Source organism: Stegostoma tigrinum, chromosome 6, assembly GCF_030684315.1.
Source record: "Stegostoma tigrinum isolate sSteTig4 chromosome 6, sSteTig4.hap1, whole genome shotgun sequence".
NCBI lineage: Eukaryota > Metazoa > Chordata > Chondrichthyes > Orectolobiformes > Stegostomatidae > Stegostoma > Stegostoma tigrinum.
Genome location: NC_081359.1, coordinates 4,681,207 through 4,705,182, shown reverse-complemented (window position 1 = coordinate 4,705,182; position 23,976 = coordinate 4,681,207).

The window sequence follows — 23,976 nt, the reverse complement described above, 5'->3', positions numbered from 1 at the left end:
TCAGATGGCATTGGTAAGTTAGCGCTCATTCGGCTGGTTAATAAAACAATGGTGTCAATTGTAAATTGGCATGGATAGAAGATTGGCTAACCAGACGGAGAGTTGGGAAAAATGGGTGGTGTATTCGGGATCACAACCTGTAACTAACAGAGTGCCACAGAGTCCAATGATGGGGTCACAATTATTTACAATATAATGACTGGGATGAGAAAAGTGAATGCACTTTAACCAAGTTTGTGGATGATATAAAAATATGAGGGAAAGCAAGGGGTGAGAATGACGCAGAGTCTGCAGTGGGACATAAAGGGGTTAAGCAACTGGGCAAAAAAAAATGACAGATGGAATATAATATGGGAAAACGTGAATGGGTTATGCACTTTGGAAGGAAGGTCAGAGAATTGAACATTATTTAAATGAAGAAAGACTGCAGAAGGCTACAGAGGAGACAGATTTGTGAGTCCTCAGGCCTGAATCATAAAACACTAGTATCCAAGTTCAGTGGATAACGGGGAAAGCAAATGGAATGTTGGCTTTTGTTCCAAAGGGATCAAAGTGTAAAAATAGAAAGGTTTTCCTGAAACTTTACAAGACACTATTCAGACTACAGCTGGAGAAGTATGAACAGTTTTAGGCCCTTTATCAGAGCAAAGGTAGGCTGCCATTGGAGGCGGTTTAGAGAAGGTTCATTAGGCTGACCCTGAGCGTGGTGGGGGGAATCTCATGAAGAGATGTTGTGTACCTTGGGCTCAACTCATTGGAGAGGTGATCTTACTGAAAGACACTAATTTCTTCGATGACGTGACAAGGCAGATGGCAAAGGTGGTTTCACCTTGTGGGAGAGTCCAGGACCAGAGGACATAATCTCAGAACAGGGGGTCATACATTTAAGGCAGAGATGGAGGTGAATATTTTACTCCCAGACAGTAAAATATCTTTGGAATTCTTTTCTAAAGAGGTCTGTGGAGGCTGGGTCATTAAGTATATTTAAAGCTGGGATAATCTGGGAATCAAGAGCTATAGGAAAAGGCAGGGAAATACAGTTCAGGATTATCAGATCAGCCACGATTTCATTAAATGGCAGAGCAACCTAAAGGAGCTCAATGCTCCTACATTTTGTGGTCTTATATATTTCTCAATTGAATCCTTTCACGATCATGGGCTGGGGCAATGGTGTTCCCAGCACAGTCACCAGTCTGCAATTTAGTGCACTGATACCAACAACACATCAAAGTTTGGTAGAAAATAATATGGGCTTTTATGTGAAGATAATAGAATGCACAAATAATGGCAAATGGGAGGCTAGGTACTTAGAACGAGTCTGGTCTGTAAGATTACACTCTGTTCTGTCTACAGAGTACATGTGATTATACATCACACTCAGACTCTTAGTGAACAGTGCCAACTATAGTTTAAGATACATCCCACATTAAAGACCATCCACAATGATTGAAGCAGCAAATATAAGATTCTGTTCAAGGGAAAGGTAATCTAAATTTTTGGTATCCTGAATTCAATGTCTAGCATGAGGCAAAAAATAACAAAAAACAAGAAAAGTATTTGCAGTTACCTTTCAACAGCCTGAAGCATTAGTTTGTAGCTGGGGCAGTGAATTATGCACAATGCTAAGAACAATTAGCTGATAAATTAACTTTAGTGTAGCTATGTCATTCACAGGGTGGAAAGCAGCAATTGAAAATGTCATGTAAAGATCAGTTTTAATGAGAATCATAGCAAGTAAGCCAGTCAGGAATATTAGTTCCAAATTAAATGGCAGCTATGGCTCAGTGATAGTACTTTCACAGCTCAGCCACAAATGCTGCACGTTCAAGTTCCATGCTGAATACCTGAGCAGGTAAACGGCATCCACATAACAGTGTGATAGTCAAAAGTCAGTGACACCAGGTTATCATCCAACAGGTTTATTTGAAATCACAAGTCTTCAGGGTGCTGCTCCTTTGTTAGGTGAACTGATACAGAGAAAGGGCTGGATTTTTGGAGGTTCTGTCTTTTCAGTGAGTTGAAAAGATGTTTTCTGCTCTCTCTATTGGATAAAAAGAGCAAATGGCAGCACTTTGAAAGGGGACAAGATAAATCTTTGAAGTGTCCTGGCCAATACTTATCACAACATCATCACTACTAGAACAAATCTCTTGATGATTATCTCAATGCTGTCTGTGGGATATTGCTGTGTATGTATTGACTGTCACAGTTCTTACATTTATAACAGGGAGCATACTTCAAAATTACTTCATCAGTGTAAAGCGTTTGATGGATCCTGAGACCATGAAAAGCTCTCATGCAAGCTTTTTTCTTACAGAGGTGTGAAACCAGAATTCCACTTAACATCTATTTCAGTTGGGAGAGCAGCTGATGACAAATTTTATTCACAGTTGTTTGTGACCCTTGATTATTGCTGCATAGACTCCAGAGAATCCTCGTAACAATAACAGCTGTGAATGTGATTTTGCTGAATTGCACAGCCCAGTGAGATTATTACGATCACTGAGTTCATTGCCATTAAAGGGAAATTCAGCTTTAATTAATTTGTGGCTACTCTCAACAGCTGTCTATTTCTGCATACATTTTAATTAGGTATAACTTTTCAATTTTGCAGCTGTCAGAAAAAAGTAACTTTTTTAGAAAGAAAAATTGCTTGTTGCTTGGATTTTCATGGATATCGCACAAACTTTCTCCTCTTACAATTCTCATCAGCTTTACATATCAGAAATGCTTGACAATGGATATTCTTCCCAGCCTAGTAGTCACAGCTGCAGCTGAAGCCAAAATCAATAAGTTTAATTCGTGTTTAATATTAACTGATCGTTAATTAATATCTTATATCCAGAAGGCATGGCAGAAAAAGTCAAACCAAATCGCTTTCTTAGACCTTCTAGTGGCTGATTCAAGATATTAACAATGAACTGAGAGCAGGTCACCTTCACGCTCCCTTAGCCAGGCATTAGCACTTTGCATGCGTAAAGAAGAGAAAGAAAAAGACAAGAGGAATTTTAAATGGCTGAAGAATAGTAACGTTTCATTTGACCACACACTGAATACTGTTTCTGAAAATGCTCAATAATTTGGAAATTCGCTTTGGTCTGTCCTATCTACCAGGTGACCAAACTCACCCCCAAACAGGAGGAAATTCTTGAATTATTTTGGAGAGTTGCTTGTTAATCTCTACATACCACATAACGTCAGTCTAATCTTTCAATAAGATATGTGCTACTGTTTGATACTTTCCAAGATTGGTACACCACAAAGACTGGAGAATTGCACTATTAATAAATGTGAAATTGTAAGAAGGAATGTAACTGCAACTGAAGTCACTCAGACCATCAAGCTATATGTTCTGAACTGTTTCTTCCTCATCCCCAATTATCCTTTGTGAAGTTCCAGACTCATGATCTAAAGCCACAGCACCTTAGTTATTAGTTCAACAACCCTGACATATGTGCATAATTCATTTGCAAGTTAAACAAAGCAATTACAGAAACAAGAAAATCAGCAAGAAAAGTAATTGGACATTCCAATTAAAAGCCAAAGGTATATAGGAAATGTCTGAGGAAGAGTCATTTTACCTGATTCAGTTCTTTTTAGCAATTTCTGAGATTTTTTTTCTCTGATTTAGAGCATCCTCAGTTATTTTGGGTTTTTTTAATATATGAAATATATGTTGCACAAAACAGTGTAGGAAGTTAGTGCTAGGTACCTGAGCCTTTTAACAGCTCTAATCAACAGACATACAAGCAAAGGTAATCCTGAGGATTTTAACAGTCAGGCCAGATTAAAAAAAGACTGGCAGTAATGATTTAGTCACCAATTATATGCCTTGTCCCTAGTAAACATGAGACATATTCTCAGTAAGAGAGAAAAATTTGAGAGCACCGGTATGTGACTGTGGAAACACAAGTTCAGAATTCTGACCCCTCATTTTGATTCATTCATTCCATTACTGCTAATGGTAAAGGAAAAACATTTCTTATTTTTTCAAAGAGCATTAGAATCTAGGGAACTGGAAGATTACTGAAAATAGACACAGAGAATCAGGAACATTAAAGATCCATGCATGCTTCTAGAGAGAGTAATGAACATTCAGGCTGTCAACATTCTTCATATAATTATTAATTCTCCACTTGCCTGACAGTAGAGGACTGTCAGAGCAATCGGGGGTGGATGAGATGAGATCCAGTCCCATCTGCCTTCTCAGGTGAATATAAAAGATTTCACGAAACTCTTATGAAGAAGAACCGGGGAATTCAACCCAACGTCCAATTCAATAACTGTCCATCAAACAGTATTAATTCAACTGATTATCTGCTCACTTATATCCTTGTGATTTCTGGCACTGTGCTGTACACAAACTGTTGCTGAGGTTTCCTATTTTACAACAGGAACACTTCATAATTAGTAAAAACTGAAAGGACTGCGGACACTGTAAATCAGGAGAAAAAGCAAAGTTGTTGGAAAAGCTCAGCAGGTCTGGCAGCATCTGTGAAGCAAAAAACAGAGCTAATGTTTTGGGTCCGGTGACCCTTCTTCAGAACTGATTAGTACTTAATTGAGTGGAAACAGCTTTTGAGACATCCTAAAGTTGTGAAAGGAGACATATATATGAGTAACTTTTTACTTTTGTAAGTAATCACATCAGAATTCATGTTTCATCACTGCTTTCTGTACCTTATTAAGTCGCAGAGTCACAAAATATGCTCAGACTCTCTTGAAACACATCAACCTCCTGTCGTAAGATCATTAGACCATCAGAAATAGGAACAGGATTAGGCCATTTTCTTCCTTGAGCCTGCTCAGCCATTCAGTAGGACTATGGTTGATCTGGATCCTCACATCCACTTTCCTGTCCTTTTCCATAACCTGTGATTCCATGACTGATCAACAATCTATCAATCTCAGCCTTAAACATACAGAAGGGCTCTGCACCCCCCCATCCAGCTCTTTGTTGCAAAAAGTTCCAACGATCCGCAACCCTCTGAGAGAAAGAAACTCCTCTTCATCTCAGTCTTAAATTGGCATCCCTTTATTCTGAGACTCCACCTCCTGGCCCTCTACTCTCCCATGAGGGGAAATTTCCTCTCAGTATTTATCTTGTCAAGCCTCTTAAGAGTCTCTTATGTTTCAATAAGACCATCTCTCAGACTTCCAAACTCCAGTGAGTACAGACCAAGTCTGTTTAACCTTCGCTCCTTCCATCCCAGGGATCACCTTTCTGAATCTACTCTGAATTGTCTCCAACGAAATAATGTATTTTTTAAAATAAGAAACTGCTCACAGTACTTCAGGTGTTATCTCATCAGCACCTTGTATAGTTACAGCAACACTTCCCTACTCTAATGCTCCAATCCCTTTGAAATAAGGGCCGACATGCCATTTAGCCTACTTGATTACCTGCTGCCCCTGTGTGCTAGCTTTCTGTGTTTCAAACACAAGTCTCCCAAATCCCATTGAGTTGCAGCTTTCAGCAGCTTTTTTCCATTTAAACATTTTTTTTGTTTTCCATTCCAAAATGATATTATTTCCCCATATTTTATTCCATTTATCAAATGGAATGAAATTTTTATTTCATTTTTTGCCCACTGACCTAACCCACCTCTGTAAACTGTTTGCATGCCTCTCACAACATATCTTCCCATTTACTTTTGTGCTGTCTGCAAATTTGGCAGCAGTATATTTTTTTTCTTTATTCATTCCAAGGATGAGGGTGTTGCTGGCCGGGCAGCATTTATTGCCTGTCCCTAATTGCCCAGAGGACATTTAAGAGTCAATCACATTACTATGGGTCTGGAGTCACATGTAGGTCAGACCAGCTAAAGATGGCAGAATCCTTCCCTAAATGACATTTGTGAACCAGATGGGATTTTCCTGACAATTGATAATGGATTTATGCTCCTAATTTCAGGATGTTGTTCTAAATTGAATGCAAATTGAACCATCTACCATGGCAGCATTTGATCCTGGGCTCCTAGAACTTATCTAGGTTTCTGAATTAATAATACAGCGATAATACCACTAGGCTATCACCTCCCTCCAAGTCATTAACATCTATTTTAAACAGTTGTGTTTCCTGCCTGATCGCTGTGGAACCACACTGATCACAAGTTGTCAACCTGTAAACAAAACTCCTAATCCCCACTCTGTGCTGTATCTGCCCATGAGCCAATTCTCTTTCCACGTAAAATACTACCTCCAACACCGAGGGCTCCTTTGTTATGACTTAACATTTTGTGAGGTACCTTCTTGAAGTTAAGACATAGCACATCTATCGGTTTCCCTCTATCCACTCTGGTTGAGACTTCCTCAAAAAACCCTAATAAATTACTCAGACACTATTTCCCTTTCATGGAGCTGTACTGACTCTTCATGATTAGATTATGATTTTCCAAATGTTTTGCTCTTACTTCCTGAATTGATTCTAATACTTCTCCAACAATAGGTGTTAGGCTAGTTCACCTATATTTACTCATGTTTTGCCTCCCCCTTTTTCAATAGGAGTGTTATAATGGCGGGGGAGGTAATGGCTACGTGGTATTATCACTGGACTATTAATCCAGAGACCCAGATAATATGCTGGGGACCGAGGTCCAAATCCCACCATAGCAAATGGTGGAATTTGAATTCAATAAATATCTGGAATGAGGAATTTAATGATGACTATGAATCCATTGCCAATTGTTGGAGGGAAAGCCCACCTGGTTCACTAATGTCCTTTAGGGAAGGAAACAGCCATCCTTACCTGGTCTGGCTGACGTGTGTTTCCAAACCCACAGCAAGGTGGTTGACTCTTAGCCCGGCACAGTGGCTCAGGGGTTAGCACTGCAGCCTCACAGAGCCAGGGACCCGGGTTCGATTCCAGCCTCGGGAAACTGTCTGTGTGGTGTTTGCACATTCTTCCCATGTCTGCATGGGTTTCATCTGGGTACTCTGGTTTCGTCCCACAGTCCAAAGATGTGCAGGCTAGTTGGATCGGCCATGCTAAATTGCCTGTAGTGTTCAGGGGTGTGTGGGTTATAGGGGGATGGGTCTGGGTGGGATGGTCCAAGGGTCCGGTGTGGACTTGTTAGGCCAAAGGACCTGTTTCCACACTGTAGGGAATCTAATCTTAGCCCCCTGGGCAATTAGGGATGGACAATAAATGCTGCCTGACCAGTGACACCCTCATCCCATGAATGAACAAAAGTTTTCCATGCAGTTACAATATCACCAATTTGCTTTGCATTTTACCAGAACAATATCAAACAAAATTTGACACTGAGATCACATGTGGAAATATTAGGGCAGACAACCAAAAACTGGGTGATAGAATTATATTCGAAGAAGTGTCTTAAATAAGAAGAGTTGGAGGAAGGCAGAAAGGCTAATGAGGAGAATTCCAAAGAACATCCCAGCCACCAATAATAATGCAGTAGAGATTGGCAGTCTGACAAATAGAATGAGTTGCATTGAGATTTTGGAGGTTAAAGGCTGGGGAGTTTTACAGAGAAAGTTAGGGGCAAATCTATGAAGGAATTTGAAAGTGAGGATGTGAATTATAAAATCAAGATGTTGCCAGGTCAAGAGTTAACGCATGGGCTTAAATGGGACTTTCTGCAATTTAGCATATGGACAGCATGATTTCAAATTTATGGAAGATGGAAAGCTTGCCAGAAGGCCATTGCAATAGTCATGTTTAGAGATTATAATGGTAGAGATGAGTTTTTCAACAGAAGTTAGCTGAGGCATGGCTGAATGGGCATTCTAAGGATGTAGAAGTCAATGGTTTTATTTCTGAAGCAGAACAGTGACCATATTGTCATCAAAATTGTTAGTAGTACACTTCAGTCACCAGGGAATGAAATGATCGATACCTAGGGAACAGCAAGATGATAGGCTTTAAGCAACTTGCAGTATGGGTGGATTTTCCATCTCCTACCAAGAACAAATGATCAGTTTCCAAATCTTAGTCTTATTATGACAAGAAACAAAGTAACTAGAGCTGGAGTAGGCCTCCTTTGCCATTCAATCTCATCATGGCTTATCCTCAATCTCATCTCATGTTCTTGCTTCCTCCCCAGGCTCCTTGATGCCTTTAATGTCCAAAATAAAAGTGTATCACTTTGTTAAATAAAGCCACGGAATTGAACTCCACAGCCTTCTGTGAAAGAGAATTCCCCAGGTTCACTGGCCTTTCAGTGAAGGGTGGATGAACCTGATATTCTTTTCTCACTTGCCTGATGGAAGGAGGAAGATTGGTGTTAGATGCCTGCATCAGATGCCTGCATCAGATTGGCAATCCCACCATGTCCCTCATGGAATTGATGGTACAGAACACTGAAAAGTAAAATACAGAAGAAAAATTGTTTTAAAGGCCTGTAAATATTGTACAGCTATACCATTTTATTTTAGTATTTTTGGCTGTGGGCTAAAATAGAAAAGGGACTGTTGCAGAAGCAAGTAATTTGGAAGGAGCAACTGCACTTTTAAAAACAAGTTACAAAAACAGATTGTGGTGGTGTTTTCACTGCTGGATCCTGAGCAGTTGAACAGCTTGTGGATGTGGATGATTCAATAAGAAGCTTTTGGACAGCTGCAAAAGCAGCTGCTCTTTGTCTCACTGTCAGCCACATGAATAACTGTTGTAAACTGTTACATTTAGTCAGTATCTAAGAGACTTTGTAGATCATGTACTAATTGCCCAGTGCATCCAATCTGTAATTTCAAATTGTAAACCAGAACAAAAACTATTTTGGAATGCTCTGAAATAACAACAGCACATTTCAAATTACATAACAAATCAAATGCTAGCATTACCATCCAGCATTTTTTTTATAGAACATCCAACTAATCTTGGACTGTCACAAACCCTGATTTATTACATTATAAACTAACCTAACAACTCACAGGCAACTGAGACCATTCAGCTATTTGTCATCAGTATGTGCTAGGTAAGCTGGTACTACAAAGTAAAAAGGGGGATACAAAGCAAAAGAGAAAACCGTGCATTATTTCTGCACCAGTAGAATGGTGATAGATTGCTATAGTCACTACAAATCCAGAGAACTGAGCTAATGTTATCAGACACATGTTCAAATCCCTTCCCAGCTGCTTAACAAATAAGTCTAGGATTAAAGACAAGTCTCAGTAATAAGGACCTAAGGAGTAGGCTATGGAAAGTATTAAACTTGCCCTGTCATTCTGTAAGATTGTGGCTGATCTGTCAAAGGCCTCAATTCCTTGATATTTCAAAAATGAGTCTACTTTTTCTTCAGAGATAGTAAGAACGGCTGATGTTGGAGTCGGAGATAACACAGTGTGAAGCTGGAGGAGCAGACCAGCGCAGCAGGACCCTTCCCGACCTGAAACATCAACTTTCCTGCTCCTCTGATGTTGCCTGACCTGCTGTGCTTCTCCGGCTCCACACTGTGTTATCTCTACTTTGTCTTTAAATGCTTCCAGTGATCTGGTCTTCACATCTATGTGATAGAGATTTTCACTCGCCTCTGGGGAAAAGAAATTCCTTCACATCTGAGTTTTAAATGAGTGACTCCTTATTCTATAACTTTGTCCCTGGTATGAAATTCCCTCACTAGTTGAAACATCTTCTCAGTATCTAACTTGCCAAGCCCCCTCAGGCCTATTTCCTGCATTTCCCTTTGTGAGTGTATACTACCAGCTAGAATGATTGTTGCTACCACCTTCAATTCCTTTATTTCAGCTCCATCCAAGCTGTCACATAAGAAATTGTGATAGTATTAGTCAAATTACATTCACACAAATGTATAAGGCAGGTAATAGAAAGATTAGTTGCACAGATGAAGAGATGTGGTCATCTCCTCTGATGTTAATAGCCATTATGAATAAAACTGGCTGTTTTCAGTTTGTATCCTATTTCTCACATTTTGGGCCACCTTTCTCTAAAGGTAAGAGGGAAGGCCCATTTGTGATGGGAGTCTTGTTTACATCTGATGGGTGCAGTGTAGTCTATGATGCATAGATGCAAATAGATGCATGACCAAAGGCATTAGCATGCATTTGAGGATCAATGTCAAGGGTGTACTCCTTTTCTTTAAATGTTTAATATTTAATCCACTCCCACATCCTTTCACATAATTCATTCCAATTCATAATTTGCAGTCTAAAAAAATTGTCCTATCCTATTTCTACTTTTGCCAATAGTCGTGACTCTGTAATCCATTGTTCCTCAAAAAATGTTGAGCATTGCCGAAGATTAGGAGAGCCACTATGATATTCATAGTTGGAGCATGAAACAAAGGCAGAATTATAGAGTCATACTGCTATGGAAACAGACTTGTTGATCCAACACATCCATGTTAACCAGCTTTCCCAAACTAAACTAGTCTCACTTGTCTACATTTGGTCCATATCCCTCTAAACTTTTTCAATTCATGTTCCTGTCCAAACATCTTTTAGATGTCCTTAACTGTATCTGCATGTGTCACTCCCTCTGGCAATTCATTCCACATACGAATCGCCCTCTGTGTGAAATATTTGTCCCTACAAGCTCATTTTAAATTTTTCCATTCTCAATGTGAGTTTGCTCACTGAGCTGGAAGGTTAGTTTTCAGACGTTTCTTCACCATTCTAGGTAACATCATCAGTGAGCCTCCGACGAAGCGCTGGTGTTATGTCCCGCTTTCTATTTATCTGTTTAATTATCTGTGTAACCTAAACAGATAAATAGAAAGCGGGACATAACACCAGCGCTTCGTCGGAGGCTCACTGATGATGTTACCTAGAATGGTGACGAAACGTCTGAAAACTAACCTTCCAGCTCAGCGAGCAAACTCACATCCAGAACCTCAACCTGAGCTAGAAATCTTCTCAAAACTCACTAGTTTTCCATTCTCACCTTAAAATGATGCCCCCTAGTTTTGAACTGCCCCATCTGAGGGAAAAGACTTTTGCTATTCACCTTATCTATGCCAATCACAATTTTATAAACCTCTATTGGTCACTATCCAACCTGCTACTACACTCCAGGGAAAAATATCCTAGCCTATCCAGCCTCTCCTTTTAAATCAACCCCTCCGGTACCAGTAACAGCCTTGTAAATCTTTCCTGTACTCTTTCTAATTTAATAATAATCTTCCTATAGGAGGTTAGGCAGAGCTGCATGCAGTACTTCAAAAGATGGCCTCACCAATGACCCATATAGCTGCAACACAATATCTCAGCTACTATATTCATGGTCTGAGTAATTATGCCAAATGCCTTCTTCACCAGCCCATCTTCCTGTGATGGCACTTTCAAGGAACTACATACCTGAACACCTGGGTCTCTCTATGTCCCCAGGGCCCTACCATTAACTGTGTAAGCCATACTCTGGTTTGTCTTTTCAAATTGCAACAGCTCACATTTATCTCGATTAAACTCCTTCTGCCACCCCTCAGCTGCTGGCCTGGCTGATCAAGATCCTGTTGTACTCTAAGTTAACCTTCTTCACCGTCCACTGTGTCACCAATTTTGGTGTTATCTGCACACCAATGAACAATGCCTCCTATATTCTCATCCTAATTGTTTATGTAAATGACAAACAACTGTGGACCCAGCCCTGATCTCTATGGAACACCTCTAGGCACAGGTCTCCAGTCCAAAAAAGCAATCCTCTACCACGAACCTCAGTGCCCTACCATCAAGTCAATTTTGTATCTGATTGACTAACTCTCTCTGGATCCCATGTGATCTAACTTTCCCAGGCAGTCTACCACTACCTAGGCAGTGCTAAACTCTATAGCATTGTCCTCCCTGCCCTCATCTAACATCTTGGTCACAACCTGAAAAAATGCAATCATGTTTGGAAGGCATGATTTCCCACACACAAAGCCATACTGACTACCCGTCATCAGTCCTTATCTTTTCAAATGCACGTCAATCCTATGCCTCAGAATCCTCTCCAACAACTTACAGACAACTGATGTCAGACTCATCGGTCTAAAGTTCCTGGGCTTTTCCTTGTAGTCTTTCTTCAATAAAGGCACAACACTAGGCATTCCAATCTTCTGGCACCTCATCGGTGGCTGTAGATGGTCCAAATATCTCTTCCTAGCTCCCTACGATGTCCTGGGTTGACTGGATAAGGCCCCAATAACCTAGCTACCTTGATGAGCTTTAAGACCTCCAGTGCCTCCTAATGTGGACTATTCTCAACGCTGGAGAAGATGGTGCTACATTGGAAATAAACTAGAATGTTGGAAGCTGATGTAAAGAAATGCTTAACTGTGTTACATGGTTTAACGTCAGATGTTGCCACTTCGCTATTCACAACACATCCTCCCAAAAATTCAAAAGACGTAAAATGTGGGGAACATGGAATTATCAGTCTTAGTGGTTGCACTTTGAAGATCCCTCCAAAATCAATACAAGCAAAATTAGAAAGGAAGCTGACTGGGAATTAGGCAAGACTTTTTTTTATAATTCAGAAAGCCAGTTGACTAAAGCCAAACTTTACAGACATCTATACATATTTGTTTACACAGACATTAAACAGAGGCCTCACCAGCTGTGTCAGGTAAATGTGAAAGCTTGGGTGACAGTATTTCAAAGTAGAACAGCGGAATTTTCACCAGTATCGCGGCCAATGTTTATCTCACAATCAACAGCACTGAAACAGATTATTTGATCATTATCACATTGCTGCTTGCAGTACCCTGCAGAGTGCAAAATTAGCTTTTGCATTTCCGGAATTGCAATATTAACCACAATTAAAAATTGCTTCATTGGCTAGAAAGCAGTTTGATACAACTTTAGGTTCTGTGGGGACCATGTCAATAAATCCTTCTTGTTAAAAAATGGAGCACATATGGGTTTATAAACAAGAAAGGAAAATGCAAACAGAGAGTAAGTTTGAACATAATTTGTCCACAAACAATACGAAGGAAAAGAGAGAAGTCTCTGTGCTTTATATATTACTTCAAACTGTTTGATAGTGTGACTTATGAATGATCTTTGGGAGCCCTACAAAGAATTGAAATTACTGGGAAAATGTGAAATTAATTAGAGATCTTTGGTGAGTGAGCAACAGTAATAGTTAATAATGAGAGAAGAAATTGGGCAAAAATATGAATAGAAGTGAGATAAAGATATCTTAGAATATCCAATCTTCCCAGCATATATTCTAAAGTCATTACAGTCCTTAATTTGCTCTGTGTGTTTCAGCTAGTCATTCTCTAATTGTGTGTTCAGGGATAGTAACTTTGTGATTTAATGGTAATTGCGCTAACTTTTCTCCATACTTTTAAACTACCTCCTTGGTGCAAATTTTCCAAGCACAGAACTGTTTTTGTTGCTTCATTTATTCTGATTAAAAGCTGATGAAGTAACAATTAACAATTGAACATATGAGCTCATACTGGGCAGAATCTTGGAGCCCTGCAGCGGCTGAGCTTGGATTTGGTGCCTGGAGCAAAGTTCAAAAGTCACATTGTAAAATTTGCTTTGGGAGTCCCAGATGACTTGAAAAGGGGGTCAAAACCAGGTGATTTTAAAACCCTTTATTAAGAAGCAAATATTCAGATATGACATACGAGACAAAATCTGATGTTGATTTTGCTTTTGCATCCTATGCAGAGGCCACCTTGTATACCTCGCTCTAAGCACCCTATGATTTGTATGTCTTTGTATATTATGATCTGCCTGTACTACACACATAACAAACTTTTCAGCGTCCTCAGGTACATGTAACTGCAATAAATCAAACATATCACACCATAACAATGAGAACAACTGACAAATCTCAGATTGGACGAATGAACACCTGATGTAGAGTACTGTATAATGGTGCTGAAGGGGTTAAGGTTCATGTTATATTGGTTCCACCCATTTTACTGACATCACATATAGCCTATGGGTGGTGCCAAGTAGTTTTACTCCAGCTTACAGAAGGAGCCCGTGTATCTGTACCAACTTCCTAAGATCCTACTAATTATAGCTGATTAGATGCAGTTCCACTCATTGCTATCATGCAAAAAGGAACCTTTTTGTTACTTAAGATCAGTGCATCTCCTGTATATCCTGCATGGTGGAAACTCTTCTATCATTAATTATTAGATAGGCCCAAAATAAAACAAAAGCAAAAGGCACCAAACATCAAACGATCCTTCGACTGCCACTTCAACACACAGTCATGTTCCCTGGCCAGCATCTCTCTCTCAGGCTTGCTGCATGGCCCCATTCGAAGCTCAATGCGAGCTGGAGGATCGGTACCTCATTTTCCACTTAGGAACTCTGCAACCTTCTGGACTCAATATTGAGTTCAACAACATTAGGTCTTGAGGCACTTCCTCCCATGTCCTTATTCCAAACCCCACATACCAGACCTTGTCATCATATAGGCTGCTATCAAGCACAAACTATTGGCAGCTACTAATAGACACCATTAGCAACAATTCATTCTCCCAGGCTAGCCTTTACCACTCATTTGTTTATCCAACTGTTTTTCTCTCTCTTTTGGACTCTATCATTACCTATCAATTACTCCCCCCTCCACCCCACACCCCAAATTCTGCATCTTTACCAACATTTTCATTGGTACCATCAATTCTGAAGAAGGGTCACTGGATGTGAAACATTAACTCTGTTTACTCATCACAGATGCTGTCAAACCTGCTGAGCTTTTCCAGCAACTTTTGTTTTTGCTTTTTTTTTAATTTCCAGCATTTGTAGTTCTTTTGTTTATATTTTAATCCAACAACCCTTATCCAATACATGTAGTGGTAGGGTGGCAAACATCACAAGGATTACTGTTCTGGGAAAATACCACATAGTGGGTTACACTGTTAGTTAACGGTCTCATAGTAAAACAACACAGGCAAAAATGTTCATAACATGGTAATATTTCACAATTAGCATAAGGATGAAAAACATGGGGCTAAAACTATTACATTAAACTTAAATCAAGACAAGTACAAAGCTGAGATGATAGAATTTGCAACAAGAGGCTAAAAATTTGGTTATAAAATAAAACTTTCGTGAAGCAATGGCAGGTATTTAAGCAGAATTTTATTGCCACTGTCCAATCTACTAAGACTGTTCAGGATTCTAAAGAATTTTGGAAGATAATAGCCAACCCTTCCAATATTTCCAAGGCCATGGCCTTTATTGCCTGACATGTGCAATATTAGACCTTGAGAATATGTCAAATTTTGATCTTATTAATTTCTCCAGCACGGTATTTTATTAATATCAATTCCCTTCAATCCCTCTTTTCCAAAAGACCATTATTTCCCTACCATTTCTGGAAGTTATTTGCATTCTCTTCTGTGAAGCGAGAACAAAAGTAATTGTTTAATTGCTTTACCATTTCCTTGTTGTAAATTATCTATCTTCTCTTTCAGACTGAAAGGTGCCAATATTTGTCTTCATTAATCATTTTTCTTTTGCGTTCTCAGAGTGCTACTACAGTCTATTTTTATGTTACTCGCAAGTCTACTTCCATGCGTTATTTTTCCCCTTTTAATCGACTTCTTGGTCCTCCTTGGCTGAATTCTAAGTGTTTCCAGTCCTCAGGCTTGCTACTTTTTAACCAACTTTATATGATGCCTCATTGGATCTAATAATATCCTAAACTTCTTTTGAGCCACTTTTCCTGTGGTGCCTTCATCAGAAAGGAATGTATAATTGTGTAATGCATGCATTTTTTCCTTAAAAAAACTATTGCCTCTCCACTGTCTTTCTTTTTGTAATGAAACTATCCAGTTTATCATAACCACACCTGTCATTCTGTCAGTGTTTCCTTTGTCAGTCGCACTGCTGTGCAGTGACATATAGGCTAGATCAGGTAAGGATGTTGGATTTCCACCCTTAAGAAACATTGGTGAGCCAAATGTGCTTTTGCAGCAATTAACAATGGTCATATAGTTGCCTTCGGGCAAGCTTTTAATTCCAGAAGTTTATGGTCAGTCATTGTCGGGTGAAAGCCATATTCTGAGAACTTTAGCCTGATTAACTAGATTATGATTTCAGTGAGAGATAGTAAAAACTGCAGATGCTGGAGTCAGAGTTAACGTAGTGTGGAACATGGATGAACACAGCAGGCTAGACAGCAGCATAGGAGCAGGAAAATTAACGTTTTGAGTCGGGACCCTTCTTCAGTGATATATTACATTTATACTCATGCACAGGAAGGGTTTAGAGGAATATGGACCAAAACTGGCAAATGGAACAGGATTTGTTTTGGATATCTGGTCTGCGTGGACAGGCTTGACAGAAAGGTCTGTTTCCATCCTGTACATCTCTATGACTTTGTGACATTATGACTTGGATAAAAGCGCCAGATGCGTTGTAGCCAAATTTACAGAGAATACAAAGATAAGTAGGAAGCTAAGGTGTGAGGGGAACACAGAAGGTGTCATTTTCCCTCACTGACGTGGTAGGAATAATGGCAAAAGACTTGCTCAGGTTACAGTCCAAATATCAATTTTTTTGCCGTCGAGGTAAAAAAATGTCATGATTAAATCCCTCCTCCTTAGATTGCAAGATCAAATTCTCACTGCTAGGTGATAAGAAGCATAATTGCATATATTTGCATCCATTAATTATGCATCTCACCTCTTCTTAACCTCTCCTCCCTAATTAGCTTCTCCCCAGTTAAGAAGCCCAAAGCTTCAAAACTCAATCCCAGAAATCAAACGGGCACCTGTCAGTTGATCTCCTAGGGCTCTAGTCTGGGTGATTTCATACCTGTACGGCCATTTTTCTCCTCTTTCCTTCAGATGGATCTGCTATAAATACAACATAATCACTGGGCTTGGTGCCACCAGACTGGGCAATGTCAATGTAGCAACCCGAGAACATCAGCAGCTTGTCATTTGTCAGCCTCGGGCCACACTTGTTCTCTCCAGAGGTAGCTTTTGCGGGCAGAAAGTTCTTCAACACATATGGACAACAACCAGTCTTTAGATCCCAGGTAGAACTCTCATACTGAGGGAGCAAGCCAGTTTCTGTCTCAGAGCTCGCACGTCAGTGAAAGGCAGGCAGCTTGTGACCGCAGGAAACAATGAGGGAGACAGGGAATAGCTAATGGGGTGCAGTTTTTGACTTGCTCACTGAGCTGGTAAGTTTGTTGACAGAAATTCACTCACCATACTAGGTAACCTCATCAGTGTGCCTCTGGTGAAGCATTGGCATTCTGTCCTGCTCATTATTTATGTATGTTAGTTTGCTGGGTGGGCCATCACTTCAAGACTTGGTTCTCAGTGGTTGGTATATGGAGTCCAGTTCTACCTATTTGTTAATGGAGTTCTGGTTTGAGTCGCCAGGCCTCCAGGAATTCCTGTGCATGTCTTTGTTTGGCTTGTCCAAGGATGGCTGTGTTGTCCCAGTTGTACTGGTGTCCCTCTTTGTCCATGTGTATTGAAATTGCTCATGTCTCATGGTAGCTAGTTGGTGTTCATGAATCCTGGCGGCTAGTTTCCTTCTGGTTTTCCCTGTACAGTGTTTTTGGCAGTCTTTACATGGTATCTTGTAAATAACATTAGTTCTGTTAGTTGTGGTTGTCGGATCCTTTATTCTCATCAGAAGCTGTCGCAGTGTGGCTGCTGCTTTGTGGACTACGATGATTCCAAGCGGGCAGAGTAATCATGTGCTCGTCTCAGATATGTCCTTAATGTATGCTAGGGTGGCCCATGTCTCTGACATGTTATGTCTTCCTGTTGAGGTCTGTTGTAGAGGCATCGGCAGGCTATGCTTTTCGGTGTAAGTTAGCGTGGTCTTGGGAAGAGTTCACAGTAGGCATGGTGGTGGAAGGTTTGGGTTGAGCAATGGCTTTGGTGAGTGCAAGGTATCAAAGAGAAGATGGCATCATTGGCTTTTGGAGAGCACAGAAGATTGGTCACCGTATTCCAGCAGTGTCTGTCATCCCTTCTGTGAGGTCCAGAGGCAATGCTATCTATGCTTAGGCAGGATAGATGGGGCACAATGACATCCTAAATCTATTCAAAAGCCAAAAGAACAGCAGAAGTTGTAAATAAGAAACAAAAGGAAAACTTACTGGAAAAGCTGAGCATGTCTGACATGAAGAGAAGTCAGAGTTAATGTTTCGGGTCCAGTGACCATTCCTCAGACCTTAGACCCAAAATGTTAACTGTGATTTCTCTTCACAGATGCTGCCAGGCACGCTGAGCTTTTCCAGCAACTTCTGTTTTTGTGACTTGATTCTATTCACTGGATGTCCTGTCTTTCTGAGTTCTCATCCAGCAATGTTTGCAGTGCATGTTTTGTGAAGTAGTGTATAAATGGAGAATTTTTTTTTCATTTTGCTGGCATCTTTTTGCAGTGGGAATGAGCAGCACCTACTGAAAGGAAGCCCTTGGCTTACAGTTTCTAAAGTGGTGACCGTCTGGCCTTTACACACGGCCTAGAGCCTTCCATTCTGGTAGGTCCCAACTTGTGAGGTTCTCACCACATGATTCACTGGGTAAGTCACACAACATCTCACTTGCATAGATTATGAGCTAGGAAGCAAGTAGTTGGGTGATCTATTTCACTCCAGGTCAAGGCAGGAATGACAACATTTAATGCATTTCCGAACATACATTAAGTTGAAATGCAACAGATTTCCCAAAAGTGTTTGTAAGATGATACTGATGAGGTAAATCATTTGGCAAAATATTGCCAGTCTGAATATAATGTGGGAAAAACGGAAGTTCCGCAGTTTGGTAGGACGAATCAGAATATGATTTGTATGGAGAACTATTGCAGAAAGCTGTGGTATAAAGAGCTCTTGTTGCCATCAGACATGAAGTATTCAAAGTAAGCATGCTGGTACATCAAGTAATTAGGAATAGAAGTGGAATGTTGACCTTTGTTGCAAAAAGGATGGAACATGTAAACAGAGAATACTTATTGCAGTTGTATTGAGCTTTGTTCAGTCCATCCCTCAAGTATTGCATGCAATCTTTATCTCCATAATAAAATTAGGATATACTGTCTTGAATGAAGTTCAGAGAAAGATCACATGATGATTCCTGGGAGGAAAGGATTGTCCTATGTAAGTTTGAGGCTATACTCAGTGAAGTTTCAGTAACATCAAGTTATCCTCTTCGTTTTTCTGTAAGAACACTGTCTGCAACAACTGCAAAACAACACACACCTTTTCCTGCTTCACAATGCTCCACATGTTTAATATCACTCCACCTAACCAGGTCTATTGCCTCAATAAGCCTATTGCATTGAAATATAAGGCAACTTGACACAGTAGATGCTGGGAGTGTATTCCCCTCATGTGGAATCTAGAATGGCGACACAGTTTCAAAATAACGGCTGTTTTGTTTAAAATGCAGATAAAACCTTTATTCACAGGATCATAAATATTTGGAATTCTCTTCCATACAGAGCAGTGGAGGCTGAGTGACTGAATATTTTCTAGGCTGAGTTGAATGGCTTTTTGATCCAACAAGGGGTCAAAGTTTATGGCGGGAAAGTGGAAATAAAGCCACAATGAGATGAGCCATGATATTAGAATAGAATAGAATCGAAAATAATATCCTTTAATGTCACTTGTGCTGCAATACAGAAGTAGCGGAGTACAGTGGAAGTTTTTACAATGGCTGCCTTTGAATGGTACCACCTTAGGTACAAGTAACTCGGTACAAATCTCACAGAGCAAACAAATACATAGTGGTCTTACAAAGAGGATTGAAAGAAAGCATAAGCATTACTTAGAGGTAGTTACAACATAGTGAAAAGGTTTTAAATTACATTCTGATAACAGCAGCTCAGCATGTGGTGCCAGGCCCAAGTCCAGGAATTGTCCCACATCGCTCTAGCCTCCAGTCCGCTCCTCACCGGCACTCAGCAGCAACAAGGTAAGTCACGCTGTACCGGGATTCATACTTCAGCTCCTGTGGTACTCCAGGACTTGCCCCCACCCCCACACCCCATTTTTTGGACACTCAGCCCATCAGTCACCTTCTCAGGCTGCCTGCTCCCACATTCACCATCAGCTGCCTCAGGCTGCCTGCTCCTGCTCACTGTCTGCGCAGTGCTCCAGGCGTGTTTCCCCACGCACTGCTGCAGGGCTCTTCCCCGCGCTGCTCTAGGGCTCACAGCCCAGCGCTACTGCAGGGCTCTTCCCTGCGCTGCTCTGGTGCTCACAGCCCACGTGCTGCTGCAGGGCTCTTCCCCGCGCTGCTCTGGTGCTCACAGCCCACGTGCTGCTGCAGGGCTCTTCCCTGCGCTGCTCTAGGGCTCACAGCCCAGCGCTACTGCAGGGCTCTTCCCCGCGCTGCTCTAGGGCTCACAGCCCAGCGCTACTGCAGGGCTCTTCCCTGCGCTGCTCTGGTGCTCACAGCCCACGTGCTGCTGCAGGGCTCTTCCCCGCACTGCTCTGGGGCTCACAGCCCACGCACTGCTGCAGGGCTCTTCCCTGCGCTGCTCTGGGGCTCACAGCCCACGCACTGCTGCAGGGCTCTTCCCTGCGCTGCTCTGGGGTTCACAGCCCACGCGGTGCTGCAGGGCTCTTCCCCGTGCTGCCCTGGGGCTTACAGCCCAGCGCTACTGCAGGGCTCTTCCCTGCGCTGCTCTATGGCTCACAGCCCATGTGCTGCTGCAGGGCTCTTCCCTGCGCTGCTCTGGGGCTCACTGCACATGCGCTGCTGCAGGGTTCACTGCTCCTGGTGTTCCGGGGTATTAGGGCTCACTGCTGTGGACTTGCTGCCAGCTTTAGAATCGAAGGGAGAAAAGTAGAAAATAAAGAGGAATAAAAAGGAAAAATACCAGGTAGAGTCTTATGTTGCTGCCAAATTGCATAGTTGAAATAGTGAATAGTCAACTAAATGCAGAGAGGTTCTGAGAGGTCAGGTTGTGTCCAATTGCTCCTATTTCACGTTTTTATGCATTATGCTCCTTGACGGAGATAATGATCTCATACTGTCCTGTGTCTTTAACCCAGCTATCTGTTACTGATTTGTTTATTTTAATAAGAGATAGAGCAACTTCTGTATTATCAAAATAAGTGCTGCTTGGTAGAACAGATAATAAATATTGCTTGAAAGGGATAAATGTTGTTATAGTTTTTCATTTTGCACTTATCAGGCCAATTGCAAAATGCCAAATTCCAAATGAATACAAGAACATGTAGGGTCATAGAGATTTAGAACATGGCTCAGACCCTTCAGTACAACTCATCCCTGCTGACCACATATCTGAACTTAATCTAGTCCCATTTGCAAGCATTTGGCCCATACCCCTCTAAACCCTTCCTATTCATACATCCATCCAGATGTCTTTTAAATGTTGAGTTGTACCAGCCTCCACAACGCCCTCTAGCAGTTAATTCCATTCATGCACCACCCTCTGCATGAAGAAGTGCCCCTTTGGTTCCTTTTAAATCATTCCCCTCTCACCTTAAATCTATGCCCTCTAATCTTGGATTCCCCTATCCTGAGAAAAAGTCCTTGACTCTTCTTCCTATCCATGCCCCTCATGATTTTATAAGCCTATGTAAGGCCACCCCTTAGCCTCAGATACTCCAGTAAATGTTTTCCTCACCTTCTCAAGTTTCACAACATCCTTCCTATAACAGGGGACCAGAATTGTACACAATATTCAAAAAGTGGCCTAACCAATGTCCTATACAGCTGCAACATGACCCCTCAACTCCTATACTCAATGCACTGACCAATAAAGGCAAGCGTACCAAATGGCTTCTTCACTATCCTGTCTACCTGTGACTCCACTTTCAAGGAACTATGAACCTGCAACCCAAGATCTCCTTGTTTGGCAAGCATCCCAAGGACCATGCTATTAAGTATATACAACAGGTGTAAAATAAATTTCTGAATAGTTGAGGTATCAGCTATGATTGGCCAGGGTATCGCCATGGAGAAAGGAATGGGAACTGTAGGCTCCCCAAGGTATGTGAGGTAATTCATGAGAATAGAAGTTGTAAGGTTTTAACATCTACTTTTCCCTAGTGATAAATGTCCTTATCTATGAATGTTAAATGCTTTTAGCAAGCATAGATGAGCCAGGTTATCAGCTTGAACAATTATCTTAAATTGATTATTTGCACACCTTTTACCACACTCAAGATTGTCCCGGGCTTGCTGCCCAATCACATAATCACATCTAACAGTGAGATGATTGAGTACAATCTATAATCTATCGATTACAAGTGCTGAAAGGCGCGTGTGAGATAACAAGGTGTAGAGGTGGATGAGCACAGCAGGCCAAGCAGCATCAGAGGAGCAGGAAAGCTGACGTTTTGGGCCTAGACCCTTCTTCAGAAATAGCCATTTCTGAAGAACAGCCTAGGCCCGAAACATCAGCTTTCCTGCTCCTCTGATGTTGCTTGGCCTGCTGTGCTCATCCACCTCTACACCTGGTATCTCAGATTCTCCAGCATCTGCAGTTCCTCCTATCACTGAAAGGAGCATGTTTGATTTGATCGGTCAAGTACTAAACATGTAACAAACGTACCAATGCATCAAATCAGCACTGACCTTCATAGTGCATTATTCAGGGGTGGCATGGTGCCTCAGCAGTTAGCACTGCTGCCTCACAGACCAGGGATCCAGGTTCAACCCCACCCTTGGGCAACTGTGCAAGCAGAGTTTGCACATTCTCCCCGTGTTTGTATGGGTTTCTTCTGGGTCCTCCAGTTTCCTCCCACAGTACTGAAGAGATTAAATCTTGTTTTTTTTTGTGTAGGCTAGGTGAATTAGTCATAGGAAATGAAGGGATGGAGTAATGGGGTGAGTCTGGATGGGGTGGTCTTCAAAGAGTTCGTGGGTCAAATGACCTGCTTCCACGCTGTCAGGATTCCATTCTATTCTTAGTACATGAAAGGCACAGTGTCTTTTTAGGCAAATAGATTAAATCTTGTTTTTTTTGAAAATGCTGTTTATGTAGCCACTTCACAACCTAATTTAATTCATTGAGATGCTGCTTGGCCTGCTGTGCTCATCAAGCTCCACGCTTTGTTATCTTGGATTCTCCAGCATCTGCAGTTCCCATTATCTCTTAGTATGTGCTGGTCATTTTTGAGATGAGGAGGTGACAGTTTATTGCTGAATTAAATCCCTCAAAGAGTCCTCTATATTGCTGAAAATAAACTGAGATCGGGACCTCGTCTCCCTCGTGTTCACTTCAACACTTAAATCTGATATTGAAGCAACAAAAATGAGTAGGCACAGCCCTGTGATGAAAAGTGCAGAAGGAATTGCATCGAGGAATTCCAAAAATGTTTCTACATGACCATAACGTTCCAGCGTTTCTTCTTGATGGGGCACTAATGGCAAATGTATCAATGTTTTAATTACACCTGCTTTGCTCTGAATCCAAGCTCATAAAGATAATTATTTGCAGATTTGCAGTAATATTTCACTTTTTTTCCAGGCTGCAACTGAGGTATGCAGTGCAAACTTGCAGGTAATACAATTGTTAGCCTCACTGGTTTGAACCTCATGGCTCTGTATCCTGTATATTGTTAAAAAATAGATATTTGATTTCCTTTATTCTTTATTAAACTTCAAAAATGTTACAAAGTATATCTTAGTCAGTCATCTTTGAGTTTAAAACGTATTATGAAGCAATCAGAAAGAGATAGACAGAAAAATCTATGCAAAGGAAGACTGTAAACCAGAAATATAGCAAAGGAAGAATTTGATCTATTTGTTTACATTCAATACTAATTAGGAGAATGAGACTGAGGAAAGGGTAACATTAGCACAACAGGGATGCCTCCCGAGCAGACTCGCAGAATTTTATTGCGGCATTTTCCTGCCCGATCAGTTGGTGTTCATTATAGTCTTTTGGCATTTTTGGAATTTAAGAATCATTCGATGAAAAAAGGCAAACTTCACCTGATTCTTTTTCTCCTCTAGCTTTGTTGTGACACAATGTCGTGATTAATTGCCCCCTTGTGTCCAGGGATGTGCAAGCTAGGTGTGTTGGCTGTGGGAAATGCAGGGTTACGGGGACAGGGAGGGCTGCTGGGTTTGGATAGGATGCTGTTTGGAAGATCAG